At 42.2% G+C, this 24,858-nt stretch overlaps 1 protein-coding gene and 1 pseudogene across 2 annotated transcripts in view; both read right to left on the bottom strand.

The window, feature by feature from the left end:
* Window positions 1-24,858, bottom strand: part of Gm5622 (predicted gene 5622) — a 110,164-nt gene that overhangs the window by 57,492 nt on the left and 27,814 nt on the right. The gene's annotated exons all lie outside the window — the stretch shown is intronic.
* Gm19157 (predicted gene, 19157) lies at window positions 5,832-6,766 on the bottom strand (annotated as a pseudogene).

Raw genomic sequence — 24,858 nt, 5'->3', positions numbered from 1 at the left:
CTCTTTTTCTCTATATCCAGTCTACACTCTCTCTGTCTCTGTCTCTGTCTCTGTCTCTGTCTCTGTCTCTGTCTCTGTCTGTGTGTCTGTTCGTCTGTATCTATCTCTTTCCTCTACCTCCTCTATATGTATCAGATGCAAGTTCATCTACTCCTCTAGTGCCATGATGCCTGTATGCATGCCTGCCTGCTGGCATGTTCCCCACCTTGACAATCCTGGATCACCCTTTTATATTGTTGGCCAGCCACAGTTGAATATTTTCTTTATATGTTATCCTGGTCAAGGTGTGTCCTAGCAATAAAACAGTGAATAAGAAAGCAAAGAAACTCTTAATCAATGGAAAGATCAGCTACAAGATGGGAGAGGAACTTCACTAAGTGTACATATGACAGAGTTCATTTCTAGACAATCGGATGGTGTTAAAAACTAAACACCAGGAAACCTGCCTGTTAAACATTAAAACATTTTAAATTTAAACATTTCAAAATGTTCTATGGCTGTACATGGTAGAGCACACCTGTAATCCCAGCAGTCAGAAGGCAGAGGCAAGAAGAACTGCATGAGCCTCCGGACAGCCTGGTCTATGTACTAGATTCTGGGACAGCAGGGATAAGTAGAGTCTCAGTTTCAAACACACTCCCTTCTAATGTTCTGTCAAACCAAACAGAATCTTCAAAAGAAGAGAAAGAAATGGATCATAGATATGTATTTAAATGTTTAATATCCTTCCTCATCAGAAAAATGCAAATTAAAATAGTTTTAACCTTGTATCTTACTGCAGTCAGAATGGCTATTACCAGTAGACTAAATGACCACAACTGTTGGCATGAGTGAGGGGTAAGAGAATATATATTCACATGTACAGTCATTATGAAAAACAGGAGAAATATTCTGGAAAACATTGCTAGAGATAGATCTTCTATATGAACCAGCTGTACTATTTGTGGTGGTTTGAATGAGAAGAACCCTTATAGGCTCATAGATTTGAATACTTGGTCAACAGGGTATAGCACTCTTTGATGGTATTCGGAGCTGTGGCCTTGTTGTGGGGGAGGGCTTTAAAGTTTCAAAAGCCCAGCTCAGGGCCAGCATCCCTGCTTCCTGCACATCCAGATCCAGAACTCTCAGCTACTTCTCCAACACCATGTCTGCCTCTGCATGATTCTGTCAAGACAAAAATGTACTAAACTTCTGAAATGGAAAGCAGGCCCCCATTTAAATGCTCTCATTAAAAGGACCTATCATGGTCCTGGTGTCTCTTTCTAGCAAGAGAACACAGACTCAGACACTATTCCAGGGCATATAGCCAAAGGTATTATCCTAAGACAGAGACCTGGGTGTGCTCATGTTCCCTGCTGCTTTATTCACAAGAGTCAGGACATCAAAACTACCCAGATGTAAATATAACTGATGAAAGGATAATGAATATATGGTTCATATACACAATGGTAATGAACTGTGACAATATAAATGAAATTTACAGGTTAATGGATGGAAACATGAATAATCGTTCTGAGTGATATAACCCAGACCCAAGAAGACAAATACCACATGATGTGTCTTATGTGAATGGTAACATTGAATGTCTAGATATGTGCATTTAAACTGCAGTATCCATAGAAGGTAATGCACTATTGTTGGGTTATAGGAGGATATTTCAAGAAAATAATAGAACACAATTTGTGAAGGAGAAAAGGGAAAACAGAAGGACAGAATGAGGTAAATGTCTTGGGAGATTGCAGAGGAGTGTGGTGGCTTGAATATGCTTGATCATGGGAGTGGTACCTTTAGGAGTTGTGGCTTGTTAGAAACAGTGTGTCAGTTTGGAGGGTGGGCGTTGAGACCCTCCTACTAAACACCGGTTAGACAGTCTTCTTGGTGCCTTCAGAATAAGATATAGAGCTCTTAGCTTCTTCTCCAAAGTAATGTCTGCCTAGATGCTGCCATGCTTCCTGCCTTGAAGTCAATGGACTGAGCCTCTGAACCTATAAGCCAGTCCCAATGAAAAGTGGCCTTGGTCTGGTGTCTCCTCACATCAATAAAACTCAAAGACCTGGGACAGTAGACCATCATGTCAGGAATTTGGTAAAGTTGAGCGGATTGGATGTCCCAGACCCACAGTAGATGGCAAAAGTGTCACCTGCTTCCTACCAGGCCTCTTTCATGGGACCAAAATCTCTACATAGGAACATGGCCTGTGGTCATTTAGAACAGAATAGGGTTCTCCATGCTCATGAGGTAATAGAAGATGGTAGGGTTCAGTCAATAAGCTTCCCTTCCTGGACATTCCTTCCTCACAAGGTACTTAACTTCTAGTCTAACCTCAAGACATGTTCATTTCTATGAAAAACAATCAGTTTACAACCAAGGACTGTCTCTCTCATCAAACCAATTGTGGGTTACACGGAGAAAAAGCCTTTGCCTACAGAGCCTTGCCATCTAAGTCTCCAACAGAAGGCCCCTCAATACTCCTGGACTAGCCACCTCTGAGCTAACCCAGAATTCCCCATTCACTGATTTCAGGGCTAGTTCTCAGCCTGCTGGCCTCCTCCATGCTCAGCGTCTCTGTGACTTCTAGCAGTACTTGCATGTCTAAGATTCTGAGAATCCTTGCCCTGGTCTGCTTGCAGGCCAGCAGGCTCAAACCTGCTGTGAACTCCCTGCAATCCAGCACTGTCTGGATATCCAGGATTTCATGGGTCCCTGTCCCCAGACTCCTTAACATAGGCCCATGGAATTCAGAACCTCCATTCTCCACTATTGCCTGTGGTTTCCATTGTCAAATGGACTGCAAGGAGTCAGGGAAGCCCAGCTTCCACCCCCCATAACCAAGGCTACATTCTTCCACCCCCTAAGTAGTATAATTGCATTTACATCCAGGTCAATACCAGACAATGGGCTTAGGATACATACAATCTACCATATCTGCATTTGGTCTGCCCAGTGGGTTTTCCACACCTGTGAGGCAGAGCAGAAAGCAAAACCACACTAAGTCAAGGAAGTAGTATAGAGGTGGGATAACTGACTGAAGACTTTTGAAAGGCCACGTGGAAACCTACAATTGAAGAAGTTTTATAATACACAAACCCATATGAAGGAAGTTTAAATGAAAATACCCTATTATGCTCTGACAATTCCTCCCCTGAATACAATATACTACCCAATGAAAAGCCCAGGGCCAAGTTTGGGTTATCTTGTTTCGGGTTGCTCATCACTGAGTCTCATACACACTCCCCAATCATTAAAGACTGTTGCCATTGCTCTTCCTTTCTTTCTGGATGTCAATGGTAAGATCACATTGCTGAAGAAGATGGTATCTGGCACAGCCATCAATTCAGGCATGTATCTCATTATTTTCTGTGTGTTGAGAACATATCTATTACTCTTTAGCAGTTACTTGGAGATATTTGGCCCATTGCAACCCACCAAATTTCTATAGAAGAGGTAATCCCTTGGTAGCTGAGACTGCAACTCCCAGTCCACCATCACCTCCTAAAATCTGGCAACTGATATTCTAACTTCAGCTTCTCTAAGTGGGCTAAACTGGTGAGGGAGCCCAGGGCCTCATGCACACCAAGCAGCAAACACTACATGACAATACACTACACTTCACCACAACACACTGCCCCAAACCACACTATTGTATACTACACTAGAGAACCCCAGTCCTCCTGTTTCTCTGAGATCAACTTTGGCTCTCCACTGTGGGAACATGTCTTCTTTATATATCTGCCCTGGATATAGGAAAATATGTTTTAACTAATATCACTTTGGTGTTTGTCTAGCAAGTTTGTTGGCAATGTTCAAGATTTTCAATTGGCATGCAACTTGATCCTTTGTGAAGATTCAATACAGGAACACAATGTACAACTATCAAGTCATTTATCATTTCTTTTCATAGGGAGCTTTCAACTCCCATTTTCATTTTGACCTAATGTTTTCTTGTTGGTTGGTTCTGTGGTAGAAGCAGTTCCAAATTCTTTGATTTTCTTCTCCTAGGTATAATGACCATTACCATATGACCCTGAAAATATTCATCTCATCAGATACTTTTAAAGTAGCTAAATACTCTTTTGCCAACAAATAATGGATTATGGAGTTCCGGGGGTTGGGTTTTAAAATACTTTCATCAAAATAGTCAGAATATGAAACCTCTTAACTAGTTTCTGGTTTATTTTGAAGGAACAGCTTACCTGTAGTATAAAAAGGTTTTTCTTAAACAAGCACTTGCTGTAAACAAGTCTGGGAGGGTTAGCTTTAATTGTCAGTTGGAAACAACCTGGAGTCTATCTGGGAAGAGAGTCTCAACAAGGGATTTTTCCCTGGGTGGCCTGTGGGCATATCTTTGGGGTTGGTTCTCTTAGTCAAATTAATTGTTATCAAAAAACCACAGCCCACTCTCAGAGGCAATATTCCCTAGGCAGGGAGGAGGCCCTGAAATGCATAAAGGTGGAGAATTGAGCTGAACACAAGTAAGCACTCAAGCGAGCTAGTGAGCATATATGTGTTCATTTCTCTCTGCATTGGAATGTCAGTGTGATGTGACCAGTACTCTCAAGCACCAGCTGTTATGACTTCCTGCAATGATGGGCAGCCACATGAAACTGTAAGCTAAACAAACTGTTTCTCTCCTAAGATGCTTTTCCCTTGGATATTTCATCACAGCAAGAGAAATAAAACGAGAACCTCTGATGCGACTTTTCATTGGTCCACCCTGTCATAGCTTCTCATTTGGAGACTTGGAACACTTTTTACTTTATTTCTCCATCAAATATAATAAGTTTCTGGGAACTGCACTTTCCCTTCTACAATGTTAAGTACTAGAATTAATTTCTTCATTCTTATTATAATTTGACATCTGTTATCTAACAATCCCCATCTCCTTCCTTCCACTCAGGTCTCTGCAAGAACTATCTCATCTACTCTGCAATCACACCATGCATCATACGTCCTTGCTATGCTCCCCACCCTACCTATGCACAAATCACACCATAAGCATAGCTCTTCTCTTTTGGACGAATTAGACCCTAAAAAGATATACAATGAGGACAGTAAAAAACATTTTTTTTTTTTTTAGTAAAATACATTTTAGGAGAGGAAGACTCAGAAAAATGGCCCAGATAGTTAACACAGTCTGGAAGGAATAGGACAGAGAGGAATAGAACAGGACACTTAATATTCTTTTCTGGTCTGGATATGTCACATGTGTGTATTGCTCAGAGTCAGCATGTTCACATATACTATATATATCACACAAACACATGGACACACACACTCACACATATATCCTGAAACACACACACACACACACACACACACTCTCTCTCACACACACAATTTTGGAAATTGAGGATGAGCTGTGCTGAGTCACATGCAAGTACTGACAGTTTTCCCTAAATACAGCACACACTTTCCTATCAAATCAGTGGGTCAACGGGGAACCGGTCCTAGTACATTGACTGTAACATAATTCTGCCTGTGAACAGGTTCTCAGAAATAGTAAGCTAAAATGCTTTGTCAAAGGCTACTGGCCCATATAAAAACAACCTAAATCTGCAGTATATAAATGGAGAACAGGACTCTGTTACGTTTTGGGGTGGATATATTTCTTTACATACCAAAATTTTTCATTAATTCCCAACAAAGATTTGGAGCCTATTTGATATTGTAAGAAAAAACTTAGGGAAATAATATACACAATAACTAAGTGAGCTGTCATAATAAACCATGCAATGTTAAGTAGACCAAAGTGATAATATTAAAAAGTTCATTAAAATGAAAAACAAAGTAATAGAGTACAATGAAGGCTTTAAAAAACTTCCACATGGCTTTGCCATCTTAAAATATTTTTGCTATTTTATTATTCAGTTTAAAAAACTTGAAAACAGATGAAATACATGTAAATTACTTGAAATCCCTGCCTAGCAAATGCAGAGTTTGCCAGCAGCACTCAGAGGTGTTAGAAGAAAGGAGAAAGGAGTCTCTCCTTGTGACATATGCATGGCATGATTGGAGGGGCTTCCATTCTCTACTTTATACTGGAAGGCACCCCAGAGGGCTGTACCGCAGTCACAAACAAGGCATTGCTATCTGGGAGGGAAGGGACCCTGGACTGTCCATTGGTTGGAGAACACCCCAGCTTTAGTTTTTTGGATACTCTGTGTGGACAGGCTAATTTAGTCACTGAAGAACCTTGATTACATCTCCTTTGAACCATTCTCTCTTCCTTCCTATAGTCACAGAGTCTTCCCAGCCTTCTAATATTTCAGTGACTGTTAGAACATGAACATATGTTCTGTGCTTCCAGTGTTGAGTCTGCTCAAATATTCCCAGGAGTCTGCCTAATTTTTCTTTCCCTCCAGCCTCTTCATAAACCTCCCTCACAGCAGCAAAGCCAGGCTCCTACTCTGTCTCCAACCCTCCTCCTGGGACAATGCATTGCTCTGGGGACTACTGCTACTCACCAAAGGCCCCTCTTCCTCCTGCTTGCTGTGGAAGCACAGGCAGGCTGTTCATTATTGAAGCCCTTCAGGGTTTATGTCAGTGTCTGCTTGGGCTTGAACTTCATCCTAGAGCCGGGCTCTTGCTGCCTATGCTAAGGACTCCAGTGTGGGGACCAGGCCTATGCCACCTCGCCAGGAAGTAGGGCCAAAGGAAATCACAGTGCTCTGGTGCCACTGGGAGGAGCATAGGCAGTGCTCACAAGGATGGCAAGGATGAGCTCTTCCAGGGATGAGGGGCTGAACACAGGCTACTGCAGTCAGGGAGAGATGGTGGAAGCACCACCTCTGCTCCAGCACCTGCTGCTCTACTTGGAGCCCACAGCTGCTCTTAATCACTCCTTGCTGCACCCACCTCCCTGGCCAAGGGAAGAACTAGGCTGCTAGGTCAGCAAAACAGAGATAGTTAGAAGCAGAAGTGTGGACCATGCAGAGAGGCAGAACAAGTTAGGATTTTAAAATCCTGTAATTTTTAAATCCAGGTGATATGAGTGATATAGCTAGTAGAAAAAAAATAACTCCTTAAAAACAACAAAAGCTTCCATGATATACACTCATTGATAAGTGGATATTAGCCAGAAACTTAGAATACTCAAGATACAATTTGAAAAACATGTGAGACCAAAAAGAAGGAAAACCAAACTGTGGATACTTCACTCCTCCTTAGAATGGGGAATAAAATACCCATGCAGGGAGTTACAGAGACAAAGTTGGGAGCAAAGACAGAAGGAAGGATCATCCAGAGACTGCCCCTCCTGGGACTCACCCCATAAACAATCACCAAACCCAGTCACTATGCAGATGCCAACAAGAGCCTGCTTACAGGAGCCTAATATAGCTGTCTCCTGCGAGGCTCAACCACTGCCAGGAAAATACAGAAGTGGATGCTCACAGTCATCCATTGGATGGAGCACAAGGTCCCCAATGAAGGAGCCAGAGAAATACCCAGGGAGCTGAGGGGGACTGAAGGCCAATAGGAGGAACATCAATATGAACTAACCAGTACTTCAGAGCTCCTTGGAACTATACCACCAAAGAAAACACATGGTAGAACTTGTGGCTCTAGCTAGATATGTATCAGGGAATGGCCTAGTTGGTCATCAATCAGAGGATAGGCCCTTGGTCCTTTGAAGTTTCTATGCCCCAGTCTGGAGGCATCCCAGGACCAGGAATGGGAGTGGGTCGGTTAGGAAGCAGGGGTTTGGTGAGGGAGATAGGGGAATTTTCAGAGGGAAAATGATGAAAAGGAATAGCATTTAAAATATAAAGAAAGAAAATATCTAATTAAAAAAAACAACAATAACATCAGAAACAACAACTTAAGAAATGTGTGCATCTAGCGGGAATGTTTCTTTAAGAAAATGGCATCTTCTAATGGAATGGAACATGTTTGCTATGTTATAGTCAACTTGATTCACTACCATCAGATTTATTAACTTCTCATCACTATTAAAAAGTAAGGTTTTTAAAATTATTATTAATGTTTTAATGTTTAACTATTTATTTATTTATATGCAGATCTTAGCTTCACCCTCCTCCCTTCACAATCCCTCTTTCCAGTGGCCCCCTGCTGGCCACTCTTCCTATCCTTCCCCTCAGAAAAGAGGAGGCCTCCTAGGAATAACAACCAGCCTTGGCATATCAAGTTGCAGTAAGCCTAGGGTCATCTTCCCCTTTTCAGGATAGATGAAGCATTATAGTCAGGAGAAGGGGATGCCAAGGAAGGCAATACAGTCAGAGACAGTCTCTGCTCCCGCTTTAGGACTGCCACATGAAGACCCAGCTATGAAACTGTTACATATGTGGAGAGGGCCTAGTTCCATCCCTTACATATTCTCTGGTTCACAGTTCAGTCTCTATGAATTACTACGGGCTCAGATTAGTTGAATCTGTAGGTTATCTTGTGGTGCTCTTGACCACTGTGGCTACTTCAACCCTTCCTCTGCCTCTTCTACAAAATTCCCCAAGTCTCTTTATCTGTTTCCAGAGCTGCTGGGTGAAGTCTTTCTCTTATGATAGTTATGCTAGACCCCTGTCTGCAAGTATAGAAGAATATCGTTAATTATGTGGGGGTGGGGGTTCCCTCTCATGGAATGGGTCTCAACTGGGCCGCTCATTATTTGGTCCTTTCCACAAATTCTACTTCATCTTTTATCTTGAACATCGTAAAAACAGAAAAAATTGTGGGTCTAACGTTTGGTGGCTGGGTTGTTATTTCAGTCCCTCCATTGGAAGTCTTGCATGGTTACAGGAGATGGCCAGTTCAGACTCCACATCCCCCATTTCTAAGAGTCTTAGCCACAGCCAGCCTAAAAGATTCATGGGGGTTTCCATTGTCCTAGGTTTCTAATTCTTCCTAGAGAGCCTCCCACCTTCAATCCAGGTACTGCTATGAAGAGAGGTGTGCAAGTGTCCTTGTAGTATGGTGGAGCATCATTTACATATATGCCCAGGAATGGTTCAACTGGGTCCTGAGGTAGAAATATTTCCAATTTTCAGAGAAACCATCAAGTTGATTTCCAATGTGGTAGTGCAAATTTGCACTGCCACCACCAACTGTGTTCTCCCTGGCACACTATTTTATCAGCATGAGCTGCCCATTTGTTTTTTGACCTTAACCATTCTGAGGGCTGAAAGATCTCAGAGTACTTTAGATTTGCATTTCCCTGATGATGATGACTTTGGCTGGAAATGCAGGGATTTTCAGGCATTGTCTATGTCAGGCTTCCCTATTTCAAAGACACCAAGCAACCAGGGCACATGAGACTGTTTAGGAAGCTGAATGAATCACACAAAGATTAACAGATCCAGAACATGTACCAGGCTGGATGACACACTCAGTTCAATTCATCACATAACTGTCATGCTGCCTACACAGTTACTGTGATTTCTGACAAACAAATCAAAATTACCTCTTGGATTTTCCTGTGTACACAGAGCTGGCAGTGAAATTTGTTCTACTTCATAGGGAAACAAGCCATGGAAACAGACAGGTATACTTAAGAAACTCCTGATTCCTGGTTGACTCTGCTGCTTCCAAGATCTGCCACCCGAAGCAGATCTCTGAATGTTTCAAGGACACTGTTTGCTCAACTCATTGTTAATCTCCACCTTCTGGGGACCTAAAGAAGAGTAGTGGCTTTCAAGAATGGTGGAAATCTTAGCCCTTTCTCAGCCTCCCTGCATGGATTATCAACCATAACAGGGTAAATGTAATAAAACAAAGTGAACACTTTCTATTTTCATAATCCACATTAAAATTTGGTGGGAAATCTCAAAAGAGTTCATGACCAACAAGAGCACCTGGCCACATTCTCCCCATTGGCTCTTACTGGGTTCTGTTGTCTTGTCTAATCTGAAGAAACAGCCTTGGGTACTCAGATTCTGGATAGTTTGCCTTTCCCTTAAGTCCTGTGTATGAGCTGTGTCTCCTCTTATGTCTCTGTGTATCAGGCTGAGTACTTAGCAGAGCTGTTTCTAACTCTGCATCACCAGATACCCACAGGAGCTTCTAACCCTCAAAGACAGGTGGTTCTCCAGAGCTCAGATAGTAGATATGACTGTGAACAACACTCTGATTCAGCTGAACAAACTTCATGCCTATTTGAACCAAGAGGTACTTGAGGCTTCTCTGCAGCTTCCCCTTCCGTTTTAATGGGGATGGCTTACAGATTCCGAGGTTCAGTCCCAAATTATGAAGGTGGGAACATGGTGGCATCTAGGAGAGAGTGGTACAGGAGAATATGAGTGTCCTATATCTTCATCTGAAGGCTGCTAATCGAACACTAACTTCCAGGTAGTAAGGGTTACTTAGGGTCTTGCCTATACCAACAGTGACACATCTACTCCAACAGGGCCACAGCGTCTATTAGTGCTACTAAGTGGATTGAGCATAGACAAACCATAACAAATATTGATGTAAAAATAGCTCAATAAAATTCTCGAAAATAGAATCTAAGAACATCACAATGATCATTCATGATGATCTACTAGGTATCATGCAAGGAATGCAGAAATGATTCAATTTGCAAGAAATGTGGAACTACATATTTCAGGTTCATGGAATCACAAAATAATTGCAACCTGTCCAGATATTGAATCCTTTATCCTCAGGCTCGTCCTCTTGTCTAAGAGCTGTGGTGGCTACCACTATTCTACTGAGAGAAGCAGAGAAGTTACCTCTGGGTCAGCATCTTATACTGACATCACCCCATGCAGTTAAGTTTCTTCTCAAAGAAACACCACAACACTGGCTGTTCAATGCATGGGTGAAGGGCCTACTCTTGGACCATCCTGGAGTCTGGATTGAAAAACAGATTGTCTTCAATTCTGCTACCATCTTGACAGATGATGACCCACAGAAGCCTATTAATAATTGCAAGACAAAAGAAACATGAAGATACAGATCTGACTAGACATAATGACACCCCCACATCCCATGACAGATTCTGAGGGAAACCTCTACATGAATGGAACATCTTCATTAAACCTGGAACCAGGTACACAGGGTCTTCAGCAGAGAATTACTTCCTTGAGGACACAAGTTATCAGGGCACTGAGTTAGCTGGCCAAAAATTATCCAGAAGGACAGTGGATGCGGGGCATGGTGGCACAGGCCTTTAATCTCAGCAATTGGGAGGCAGAGGCAGGCAGATTTCTAAGTTCGAGGCCAGCCAGGTCTACAGAGTGAGTTCCAGGACAGCCAAGCGATATAGAAAAACCCTGTCTCCAAACAAACAAAAAAAACAAACAAAAAAAAAACAGTAGATTCTACTGACATTCTGTTGACATACTGTGACCCACTGCTGCCTGAGATTCTATAGTATAAATAAGGGGAAATAGGGGATGTAAAAATATCCAAAGAATAGCTGAAACCAAAGGTTGGTGGTGGACACCAGAGGGAAGGATCACTCTGCCAGTAAATATGGGCAGGTTTCTTGAAACAAACCTTCACCAAACTACCTGACTGGCATCCACACTACTTTCTAAGTTGCTCATAACAAGGTATGGTATAACTGGACTTAACAGCTTGGCTCAGTTCGCCTAAGCAATATGTCAGTTTTATAGTAAAATACATGTAAAGACAGATATTTCTGCCGGAAGTGGGAACATATGAGGGGCCAAACTATGGTCAATTGTGGGAAACTGATTACACTGATATGAGTCCTGCTGGGGGAGGATAAGAGTCCATGCTTGTTTTTAATGAAACCTTCTATGGGTTTATCCACTAGTCTGAAACTTCTAAAAGAGTAGCTGAAAAGCTCTTTGAGGTACTTGACCAACAATTACACCACACCCTTTGAATTGTGTCAAACTATAGCAGAGCATTCATAGCCAAAAGATGTCAATAAACAGTGAATGATTTATGATTAGATGGGAACCTTCATGGTGCATGCAGACCTCAGAGTTCTGGTCTCATGAAAGTAAAGAACAGTTCCCTAAGGAAACACTACAAATCTCTCAGAAGAGTTCAGGGAAAGGTGGATGGGCCTCCTAATTACTTTGGGCCTATTGTACCCAATACAGGGAGGGATTCATCCCTATCTATTTTATTGGAATGCCTGCCCCATTGCTTTCCAGGCTCAAATATCATCAGCTCACCAAAATATAACTATTTCTTTTTCATTAGCCATGTTGTCCAGTTCCCCATAAAGGCTCTTCATACGATTACCAGAGATACAGAGTGGACATCCTACTACCACACCATCTCCCCAGACAACTTTGGGCCTTGTTGTAGTGATATTCCATAACCGAAGGTGGTATCCAAAGACAACGCAATCAATGTGGAAAGCCTTTGCATGATTTCTCCACTCTTACACCTGGAAGGTTAGGTGGCATTTTACCATGCACTAAGCACACCCAGTTCAAGAAGGCAGGAGGCACTGATGTCAATGCCAAAGAGAGCCCCTTCTGAAATTATGGATCCATTCAAATTGAGGTTTCACTGGACCCGAGGTCTTTTCATCCCTATCCATCCAATTGAGTCTTAGGTATCTTATGAATACAGAATCATATTCCAACCCCCAACAGACTCAGGCCTATATCTGGGAACTCAAAAAGGTAGAAACTGGAGAAGTGAGAGCTAATGGGACTACAAAGAAGCAATCCGATGTCTCTGTTGGCCTTTGTTCACAGATGCTTATTTGGTCTGGTTGTTTTGGAGAGAGAGAGAATGTGGGATTTGAGCTTTTGAAGAAGGGACATAGACTTTACAATTTGATGTTTCCCCTATCCCTGACTTCTTCTATTGCCAAGTACAAGGGAGTTTTCATTGGAAAGAAATGGGGTTGTAAATCAGAGATTTTGTGAAAACCCATGGCTCACTATATTGAAACAATGTCTCCTCTCAAGGCAATTGCACACTAGAATATATACTCCAACTTGTGTAAAAGTAAAGGTGCAGGAGTAGGTTTTTGGAGTCTGCGAAACAGAGACACCTGGGTAAATTGACTGTTTGTTACATGAATGGACCCCAGAAGTAAATTAATATTGGAAAAGAATCTCCCTCATAAAAGGATCCTAATGAAGATGAGCTACCCATGCCACAGCACTAGCAATCTCTACCCATTCAAAACACTGGACTTGTAGTGAAGCAGAGAGAAATCTCTAGCTTTGGAAGAAGAAGTTGCCAAGAGGTATCCCCAGGGGCAAAAGAGAGACTCCAGGAAAGGGCACCTCAAAAACTGGTCAAGATCGGGCAAGCTGGTAAGCCAGTAGGCCATGGAAGTTCCAGGTGACATCATCAGTAGCCACTTCCCTGGACAATCTCTTGTATCCAAGAGAACCCTAGAATCTTCTGTGATGTCGCCAGTGTTGTGGTAACCAGAGCGGCTTGTGGGTTATTCCTTCAGATCCTGATGGGTTCCCAAGCAGGCATGTTGTCCATGCTCCTCAGGGTATTTCGGAGAGAGAATAGAATACACACAGACACCAGACCAAGGCAGAAGGAGGCCGGCCGCCCGTCATGGTGGGAAAGAACAAGAAACAACTGGTCATGGAGAAGGCACAGTGAGTCCTGGGCAAGGTTTGGGGAGCTCCCTGGGGGTTGTGGGCTTCAGCTGGTCCTTCCAGGAATAGGGATTGTGATCTGGATCCTTCAGATTCCTCAATGGTAGAGCCAGAGTCAAGAGTGTCTGATGAGTTTTACAGCCTGTTATTGACAACTCTGCAGTGGCTTTGCTGAGAGATCTTAATTTGCCCCTGAATGGCAAATTATGCAAAGACCAAGCTCTGTGAGAATAGAAAAGTGTTGTTCTCAGGATAGAGTGTTCATGCACTTCATCTTAATATAGTTTCCTCTAGGTTACATGAGCATGTGATGCCAAGAACAGAGAGGGCTATTCCCCTGCCTATGAATCAAGGTCTCAGACACTTTGGTATTTATTGAACACACATGATGTGGACTGATTTACAGTCTGGGGTTCCTGTAGTAGTGTACAAGCTCTCATCATGCATTTGAAGAAAACTAGAAAAGTGTTGGCTAGTATGCTAAGAGGTACAGATTTGGTTGTCAGATATGAGCCGACAATGCCCTCCATTTATTCTTGCCTGGCCCAGCTTATGCATTTCAGGGCTAGGGCGATTACAATAGGAAGTCGGGCATATGTTTAGTGATGGTGGTTGTGAACAGGGACCTAGCTGAGGAGCCCAGCCTGAAGATAGCTATGATGCACTATCAGGGATTCTCAGTGTTTGTAGATTTTCCTCTTCCTCAGGCTTCTGTGTGGAACAAAGCATGGTTTCCCTTTCCCTGCCCTATTATCGCTACAAGGTTACTAGTGTTTTTCTACCTACAGGGTCTGTTGGGGAGGTATCACCCCAAGCCCCCACCATCAATGAGCAGGAGAAGAGACACGAGAGGTTGGAGAAGCTCAAAAGAGAGCTCCAGAACATAAAAAATGCCAGAGACGAACTTCAGGGAATCCTGGCCAACTACACTAACAAGGATTTAAATGACAGGTAGTCATTATGCCCAGTTCTTTGCTGACAATTTTGGGCCATCCCTGTTAAGTCCAGATTCCCTCATACCACAGGGAGCTACAACTCCAGGCTGTCTGCATATCCAAATCAATTTTGCTGATTGGATTTTCGACACAGAACTTCAAGTTAAGATAGGAGTGAGATGGGGTCACAAGCACTTTTGATTCCTCCAAAAGTAATTCAGAGCCTGTGGCATGATTCACAGTCTGGGGATGAAGGTAGTAATGTGTGAGCTCTCATCCTGCCATTTAAGAAGGTTACACAGGTGTTGGTTGGTGGGAGTTGCTAGGTAATGTTTGTTTATAGCCAATCCTTTCCATAATTAACCAGGCGGTAATTTGGGTCCAATTGGTCCTGTCAACAGCTGGAGGGGCATGTCCCACTTACTGACTCTCAGTATGACTGGATTGGCTGCAATTCACAACGGCTTTCCTCAAATTTTGTTTATTATACTCTCATATAAGCCATATCAATTTATTTATTTGGCATTCCAATTGAGTGTAAGTGTGTGTGTCTGTGTGTGTCTGTGTGCGTGTGTGTAAAAGAGAGAGATAGACAGAAACAGAGACTGAGAGATATACTGGGTGCATGTGAGCTTGTGTGTGCATTTGTGGATGTGGGTATTCCTGTGTGTGTGAGTTCCTGTGTGTGCAGCTTAAGATATAGAGAGTCTGTGTCATGTGATATATCCTTAGGTTGTGCCTGACTCTATTTCCAGGCCATAACAGTGAGGAAGCCAGGGAGGTTCATTTTGAGTATCACAGGACTTGACCTCTGTGCTCACCGTGGATGCACATTGGAATCTCCTGGTGTGTTATAAAGGCTTTTCCCTGTAGATATGATTATGTCCTTTGGGAATTTAGGTAGCAATAGAGCCAAGGATTGGCAATTCCTTGTCTAAAACCAGGAGGAGAATCATACAGATTTAACATAGACCCAGGCCTGTGACACAGATTCCTGGAAAGTTCTGGGAGAACTAGTCTATTCTTTCAAATCCCTTCAGGGAGCTGAGGCAGATCAGCACCCTGCATTTACTTCCTTGGGATTACTGACCCAAGCTGAAGAGTAATAATTTAATAAGGACCAAGTGAAACCGGTAACAAGGACTTGGTCGAGTGGCATATATGCGGTGGGGTAGTGCATGATTCAGCTTGAATTGAAATGATCCTTGTATCCTTAGTTCACGAAACAATTTGTTCCTTGGGCCATGCCCTCCCACAGGATCAACTATGAGACATTCATGCTTGAGATGCAACATGACCAGGTGATGACTGACCTGAAGAGAATGCCCCAGGATATCAGTGAGGCCTTGTCCAAGTGCAAGCAGTTGACTAAAGAAAATCAGTTCTATTGGTGAGTGACTAACAGGGTCCTGACCCAAGACCAAGGCACAGGATATGTCTACCAGTCCTTGTCTTTGAACTAAAGTGGGGACTCAGGTTTTATACTCTTAGTCTCTGAACAAAAATCCGGCCTCCTTCAAACAAGGCACTAAGATTTTAACATCTTGGATCATTTTGACCAAGTGTGAAGAGTCTGGGAGCCCCTCAAGTCACTGTCCTTTCCAACTAAGTATCCTCAAGATCGAAAATGTTTCCACCATGATGGAGATATCAATCAGCCTTGGGCCTCTTGGGCTCTGAAAGTAGATTCATAGATGGGGTTTCCAGGAGAAACATAGAAAGATTCTGTGATGCTTGGATCTCTTCACTCCTAGAGAATTTTGCCCTATACCTACAGGTGGTTTTTTAATACCACAGACTTATAAGCACATATAGACCCCATGTTCTTTTCTGAGAGATACATGAGTCCCTGTTGGTGTCAGGGTTTTCAAAAGTACCTTGGGTCTTCTGGAAAGTGGCAGTCCTCTGGATTTGATCTCCCTCTAAGGCCAATCTGGATGCTTGTTTGGGGCTGCCTGGGGATCAGGGCCAATGATGAAGGAATGGTCTTTGGAGGAATGGGAGGAAGATGGATGCTTCCTGGATTCACCATGTTTTGTTTGTGGCTCAGCTTCAGGAACTGCCACCTCCTGATTGAATCTAACCTCATCCAGCACAAAGTCAGGATGTTGAGGAAGGAGAACAGACAGCTGCTAAGGGAGCAGATTGCATTGGAAAAATGCAACATAGAAACAAAAATACTATGTAACGAAGGCAGCCAGAAGATCAAAGACCACTATACTAAGCAGCAGCAGGTAGGATGAATGAAGCATCAAGGGCAGAATGCCCTAATGTGTGATCATAAACACAGTTAAGCCTATGTAACCATCCTGCACCTTATCCAGGCTCTCTCCTATGTCTCATCCAGTTTTACACTTCTTTGATCATTTCCAAGACTTTCTGTGGAGTTACCCTCTTTTGAAGAAATTGGATTTCTGCCATGCCCTCTCTTCCCCATCCCATTCGGCCACCTCTAGTTTGTCACTCTAGGCAGAGGAGATCCAGGATCCCTGAAGGCAACCCCTTGAGGCTCTATTGTATGGACAGGTGCCTCAGGATGCCACTTCCTGAATTATCTAGGAACCAGGTCCTCTGTTCTGCTCTATGAAGGGCAGGCTCCAATTTTAATATGTGTGTGTGTGTGTGTGTGTGTGTGTGTGTGTGTGTGTGTGTGTGTGTGTGTGTGTTTGTGTGTGTGTCATGGCTTGGCTGAAAAGATGCAGCATCCTTTCGCTGTCTCCGAGATGAGGTACTAGCACAGGATGGCAGTACCTAAGGAGTCATAAGCATAGCAGGGCTATTGGTTTTTGTTTTGTTGTTGTTGTTTTTGTTTTTTGTTTTTTCCTTCATGAGATTCCCCTTTAGAGTTCAATGCTTAACCTTGGGAAGAATTGCATGAAGCACACTCTTGCTGATTACAGTATTTTTTCAGTGTGCATGAATTTCCTGTGAGATGGTTTCTCTGGGGATTCCCAGATATAGGGGTTCCCAAGGAGAGCCAAGGAAGGATTAAGCACTCCAGACATAATAAGAGCCTTCACTTCAAAGTTTGCTAGGCTCCCTACAAGACCTCTGTTTAACGTTAGATTCAGACACTGATACACACTTATTTTTCACTATCAAGTATTTAGAATATTGGAGAAATGTGGTGTTTTACTGTAACTCCAGCACAGTGTGTAGTTCACAATTCAGTGTCAAGCAATTTTTTACATTTGAGAAAAACATCCAGGCCCAGGTGCTCTCTGCCCTTTCTTCTATGGGGATACAGGAAAGATCTCAGATGAGAGGTCATACTGGATTGTCCTGCTGAGTAAAGCTGGTATTTGCTGGATCGCTGACATGGCAAGATCTCACCAGGCTTTTTTTCTCTTCCTCCCGTAGGTCTGAAATATTCTGCAGAAGCTCAAACAGATCAGAGACCAGGTCAAGATCTTGCTCAGGCACAACTGTTCACCAGGAGCACTGGGTGTGCAAAGCAAATTAACCACCATTGCATCTAATCCTTGTACCCATGGCAATCTTGGGCTGCATTTTCTTCTTTTTTGGTTTGCTATGGGTAATGAGGCCTTTATTTTGTCTAGCCTCTGGTCCAGCAAGACTGCCTGTTTGGAAGGCTTCAGAGAAGTGCTGAGATACATCTTGTCCTGATGGGTCATCTAGAATTATTTCATGGTGACCAGTCAAGTGAATTTGAAAAACTTTGAGTTATCATCTGTAACATCTCTCATGTTAGCTTTGGAAGGCCTATTCCATCAGCAGAACACCCACCCCAATGAGGCATGCCTATATTCATCCTGAACAGATTATTACCATCAGTGACTGCCTTTGCACTATTTCACCAAGGCCAGCTACAGGCTGTGGGTCTGTGCTGAACATCTGCTGCAAGAGAATGATGCTTAGCTTAATTATTTTGTTTGGTTTTGGTTAGAATTTTGATTTCTTTGTGTTTTTGGTTTTCCTGTGTTTTCATTTGAAGTTTCATTATATAGTCATTATCTTTTTGTTACTGTAATTAATTTGCTTTTTTTGCTAAGTCTATATACTGTATAAACTGACTCCCCACTTTAAGATGTTATTGAATAAAATTAGTGTATTGTTATGGATAAAACATCATCTCTAATTATTTCTATCATAAGGACATTCTGCATTTATGTGTGGTTCATACATAGTCCTGTAACACTAGAACTTTCAGGCAGGAATGGGACTCTTCAAGTATCATGTTGTTTAGGCTTCATAAGTAGTGCCCAGCCAGCCAAAGCTCCACAGATAATTGAGCTTTTGATGTGGATAATGTGTCAAACTATGTGGATCCCAATGTCAGGATGAAAAAAAGTATCCATGCTCTATCTCTAGAGTCATAAATTTAGCTACAGTTATAATGTACTAACCTGTGCATGACCACGTCGGACAAACAAATAAGAAACACAACAGTATTTCTCTAATACATCCCAGTAAATAAAAATATTCACATTGAGTAAAAAAATCTTCTGAATTATAAATAAAGTAATTTGGATAAAAATGACCTTCAAAGGTCATTTCATAAGTGAAAGTTTGATACCTACTTCATAGAACTGTTTTAGAAAGGACTAGTAGATATATGGCCTTGCTGGAGGAGTTGTGACACTGGAGGTTGGCATTGAGGTTTCAAAAGGTCATGCCAGTCCCTGCCTCTGTCTTTGTCAATGTCTTTGTCACTATATCTCTGTCTCTCTTGATCTCAATATGTTTCTCTCTCTTTTTCTCTATATCCAGTCTACACTCTCTCTGTCTCTGTCTCTGTCTCTGTCTCTGCCTCTGTCTCTGTCTCTGTCTCTGTCTCTGTCTGTGTGTCTGTTCGTCTGTATCTATCTCTTTCCTCTACCTCCTCTATATGTATCAGATGCAAGTTCATCTACTCCTCTAGTGCCATGATGCCTGTATGCATGCCTGCCTGCTGGCATGTTCCCCACCTTGACAATCCTGGATCACCCTTTTATATTGTTGGCCAGCCACAGTTGAATATTTTCTTTATATGTTATCCTGGTCAAGGTGTGTCCTAGCAATAAAACAGTGAATAAGAAAGCAAAGAAACTCTTAATCAATGGAAAGATCAGCTACAAGATGGGAGAGGAACTTCACTAAGTGTACATATGACAGAGTTCATTTCTAGACAATCGGATGGTGTTAAAAACTAAACACCAGGAAACCTGCCTGTTAAACATTAAAACATTTTAAATTTAAACATTTCAAAATGTTCTATGGCTGTACATGGTAGAGCACACCTGTAATCCCAGCAGTCAGAAGGCAGAGGCAAGAAGAACTGCATGAGCCTCCGGACAGCCTGGTCTATGTACTAGATTCTGGGACAGCAGGGATAAGTAGAGTCTCAGTTTCAAACACACTCCCTTCTAATGTTCTGTCAAACCAAACAGAATCTTCAAAAGAAGAGAAAGAAATGGATCATAGATATGTATTTAAATGTTTAATATCCTTCCTCATCAGAAAAATGCAAATTAAAATAGTTTTAACCTTGTATCTTACTGCAGTCAGAATGGCTATTACCAGTAGACTAAATGACCACAACTGTTGGCATGAGTGAGGGGTAAGAGAATATATATTCACATGTACAGTCATTATGAAAAACAGGAGAAATATTCTGGAAAACATTGCTAGAGATAGATCTTCTATATGAACCAGCTGTACTATTTGTGGTGGTTTGAATGAGAAGAACCCTTATAGGCTCATAGATTTGAATACTTGGTCAACAGGGTATAGCACTCTTTGATGGTATTCGGAGCTGTGGCCTTGTTGTGGGGGAGGGCTTTAAAGTTTCAAAAGCCCAGCTCAGGGCCAGCATCCCTGCTTCCTGCACATCCAGATCCAGAACTCTCAGCTACTTCTCCAACACCATGTCTGCCTCTGCATGATTCTGTCAAGACAAAAATGTACTAAACTTCTGAAATGGAAAGCAGGCCCCCATTTAAATGCTCTCATTAAAAGGACCTATCATGGTCCTGGTGTCTCTTTCTAGCAAGAGAACACAGACTCAGACACTATTCCAGGGCATATAGCCAAAGGTATTATCCTAAGACAGAGACCTGGGTGTGCTCATGTTCCCTGCTGCTTTATTCACAAGAGTCAGGACATCAAAACTACCCAGATGTAAATATAACTGATGAAAGGATAATGAATATATGGTTCATATACACAATGGTAATGAACTGTGACAATATAAATGAAATTTACAGGTTAATGGATGGAAACATGAATAATCGTTCTGAGTGATATAACCCAGACCCAAGAAGACAAATACCACATGATGTGTCTTATGTGAATGGTAACATTGAATGTCTAGATATGTGCATTTAAACTGCAGTATCCATAGAAGGTAATGCACTATTGTTGGGTTATAGGAGGATATTTCAAGAAAATAATAGAACACAATTTGTGAAGGAGAAAAGGGAAAACAGAAGGACAGAATGAGGTAAATGTCTTGGGAGATTGCAGAGGAGTGTGGTGGCTTGAATATGCTTGATCATGGGAGTGGTACCTTTAGGAGTTGTGGCTTGTTAGAAACAGTGTGTCAGTTTGGAGGGTGGGCGTTGAGACCCTCCTACTAAACACCGGTTAGACAGTCTTCTTGGTGCCTTCAGAATAAGATATAGAGCTCTTAGCTTCTTCTCCAAAGTAATGTCTGCCTAGATGCTGCCATGCTTCCTGCCTTGAAGTCAATGGACTGAGCCTCTGAACCTATAAGCCAGTCCCAATGAAAAGTGGCCTTGGTCTGGTGTCTCCTCACATCAATAAAACTCAAAGACCTGGGACAGTAGACCATCATGTCAGGAATTTGGTAAAGTTGAGCGGATTGGATGTCCCAGACCCACAGTAGATGGCAAAAGTGTCACCTGCTTCCTACCAGGCCTCTTTCATGGGACCAAAATCTCTACATAGGAACATGGCCTGTGGTCATTTAGAACAGAATAGGGTTCTCCATGCTCATGAGGTAATAGAAGATGGTAGGGTTCAGTCAATAAGCTTCCCTTCCTGGACATTCCTTCCTCACAAGGTACTTAACTTCTAGTCTAACCTCAAGACATGTTCATTTCTATGAAAAACAATCAGTTTACAACCAAGGACTGTCTCTCTCATCAAACCAATTGTGGGTTACACGGAGAAAAAGCCTTTGCCTACAGAGCCTTGCCATCTAAGTCTCCAACAGAAGGCCCCTCAATACTCCTGGACTAGCCACCTCTGAGCTAACCCAGAATTCCCCATTCACTGATTTCAGGGCTAGTTCTCAGCCTGCTGGCCTCCTCCATGCTCAGCGTCTCTGTGACTTCTAGCAGTACTTGCATGTCTAAGATTCTGAGAATCCTTGCCCTGGTCTGCTTGCAGGCCAGCAGGCTCAAACCTGCTGTGAACTCCCTGCAATCCAGCACTGTCTGGATATCCAGGATTTCATGGGTCCCTGTCCCCAGACTCCTTAACATAGGCCCATGGAATTCAGAACCTCCATTCTCCACTATTGCCTGTGGTTTCCATTGTCAAATGGACTGCAAGGAGTCAGGGAAGCCCAGCTTCCACCCCCCATAACCAAGGCTACATTCTTCCACCCCCTAAGTAGTATAATTGCATTTACATCCAGGTCAATACCAGACAATGGGCTTAGGATACATACAATCTACCATATCTGCATTTGGTCTGCCCAGTGGGTTTTCCACACCTGTGAGGCAGAGCAGAAAGCAAAACCACACTAAGTCAAGGAAGTAGTATAGAGGTGGGATAACTGACTGAAGACTTTTGAAAGGCCACGTGGAAACCTACAATTGAAGAAGTTTTATAATACACAAACCCATATGAAGGAAGTTTAAATGAAAATACCCTATTATGCTCTGACAATTCCTCCCCTGAATACAATATACTACCCAATGAAAAGCCCAGGGCCAAGTTTGGGTTATCTTGTTTCGGGTTGCTCATCACTGAGTCTCATACACACTCCCCAATCATTAAAGACTGTTGCCATTGCTCTTCCTTTCTTTCTGGATGTCAATGGTAAGATCACATTGCTGAAGAAGATGGTATCTGGCACAGCCATCAATTCAGGCATGTATCTCATTATTTTCTGTGTGTTGAGAACATATCTATTACTCTTTAGCAGTTACTTGGAGATATTTGGCCCATTGCAACCCACCAAATTTCTATAGAAGAGGTAATCCCTTGGTAGCTGAGACTGCAACTCCCAGTCCACCATCACCTCCTAAAATCTGGCAACTGATATTCTAACTTCAGCTTCTCTAAGTGGGCTAAACTGGTGAGGGAGCCCAGGGCCTCATGCACACCAAGCAGCAAACACTACATGACAATACACTACACTTCACCACAACACACTGCCCCAAACCACACTATTGTATACTACACTAGAGAACCCCAGTCCTCCTGTTTCTCTGAGATCAACTTTGGCTCTCCACTGTGGGAACATGTCTTCTTTATATATCTGCCCTGGATATAGGAAAATATGTTTTAACTAATATCACTTTGGTGTTTGTCTAGCAAGTTTGTTGGCAATGTTCAAGATTTTCAATTGGCATGCAACTTGATCCTTTGTGAAGATTCAATACAGGAACACAATGTACAACTATCAAGTCATTTATCATTTCTTTTCATAGGGAGCTTTCAACTCCCATTTTCATTTTGACCTAATGTTTTCTTGTTGGTTGGTTCTGTGGTAGAAGCAGTTCCAAATTCTTTGATTTTCTTCTCCTAGGTATAATGACCATTACCATATGACCCTGAAAATATTCATCTCATCAGATACTTTTAAAGTAGCTAAATACTCTTTTGCCAACAAATAATGGATTATGGAGTTCTGGGGGTTGGGTTTTAAAATACTTTCATCAAAATAGTCAGAATATGAAACCTCTTAACTAGTTTCTGGTTTATTTTGAAGGAACAGCTTACCTGTAGTATAAAAAGGTTTTTCTTAAACAAGCACTTGCTGTAAACAAGTCTGGGAGGGTTAGCTTTAATTGTCAGTTGGAAACAACCTGGAGTCTATCTGGGAAGAGAGTCTCAACAAGGGATTTTTCCCTGGGTGGCCTGTGGGCATATCTTTGGGGTTGGTTCTCTTAGTCAAATTAATTGTTATCAAAAAACCACAGCCCACTCTCAGAGGCAATATTCCCTAGGCAGGGAGGAGGCCCTGAAATGCATAAAGGTGGAGAATTGAGCTGAACACAAGTAAGCACTCAAGCGAGCTAGTGAGCATATATGTGTTCATTTCTCTCTGCATTGGAATGTCAGTGTGATGTGACCAGTACTCTCAAGCACCAGCTGTTATGACTTCCTGCAATGATGGGCAGCCACATGAAACTGTAAGCTAAACAAACTGTTTCTCTCCTAAGATGCTTTTCCCTTGGATATTTCATCACAGCAAGAGAAATAAAACGAGAACCTCTGATGCGACTTTTCATTGGTCCACCCTGTCATAGCTTCTCATTTGGAGACTTGGAACACTTTTTACTTTATTTCTCCATCAAATATAATAAGTTTCTGGGAACTGCACTTTCCCTTCTACAATGTTAAGTACTAGAATTAATTTCTTCATTCTTATTATAATTTGACATCTGTTATCTAACAATCCCCATCTCCTTCCTTCCACTCAGGTCTCTGCAAGAACTATCTCATCTACTCTGCAATCACACCATGCATCATACGTCCTTGCTATGCTCCCCACCCTACCTATGCACAAATCACACCATAAGCATAGCTCTTCTCTTTTGGACGAATTAGACCCTAAAAAGATATACAATGAGGACAGTAAAAAACATTTTTTTTTTTTTTAGTAAAATACATTTTAGGAGAGGAAGACTCAGAAAAATGGCCCAGATAGTTAACACAGTCTGGAAGGAATAGGACAGAGAGGAATAGAACAGGACACTTAATATTCTTTTCTGGTCTGGATATGTCACATGTGTGTATTGCTCAGAGTCAGCATGTTCACATATACTATATATATCACACAAACACATGGACACACACACTCACACATATATCCTGAAACACACACACACACACACACACACACTCTCTCTCACACACACAATTTTGGAAATTGAGGATGAGCTGTGCTGAGTCACATGCAAGTACTGACAGTTTTCCCTAAATACAGCACACACTTTCATATCAAATCAGTGGGTCAATGGGGAACCGGTCCTAGTACATTGACTGTAACATAATTCTGCCTGTGAACAGGTTCTCAGAAATAGTAAGCTAAAATGCTTTGTCAAAGGCTACTGGCCCATATAAAAACGACCTAAATCTGCAGTATATAAATGGAGAACAGGACTCTGTTACGTTTTGGGGTGGATATATTTCTTTACATACCAAAATTTTTCATTAATTCCCAACAAAGATTTGGAGCCTATTTGATATTGTAAGAAAAAACTTAGGGAAATAAT

The sequence above is a fragment of the Mus musculus genome, chromosome 14 (assembly GCF_000001635.26).
Source record: "Mus musculus strain C57BL/6J chromosome 14, GRCm38.p6 C57BL/6J".
NCBI classification, from domain to species: domain Eukaryota; kingdom Metazoa; phylum Chordata; class Mammalia; order Rodentia; family Muridae; genus Mus; species Mus musculus.
Note: the sequence above shows the minus strand (reverse complement) of the source record. Positions and strands in the feature narration are given on the sequence as shown.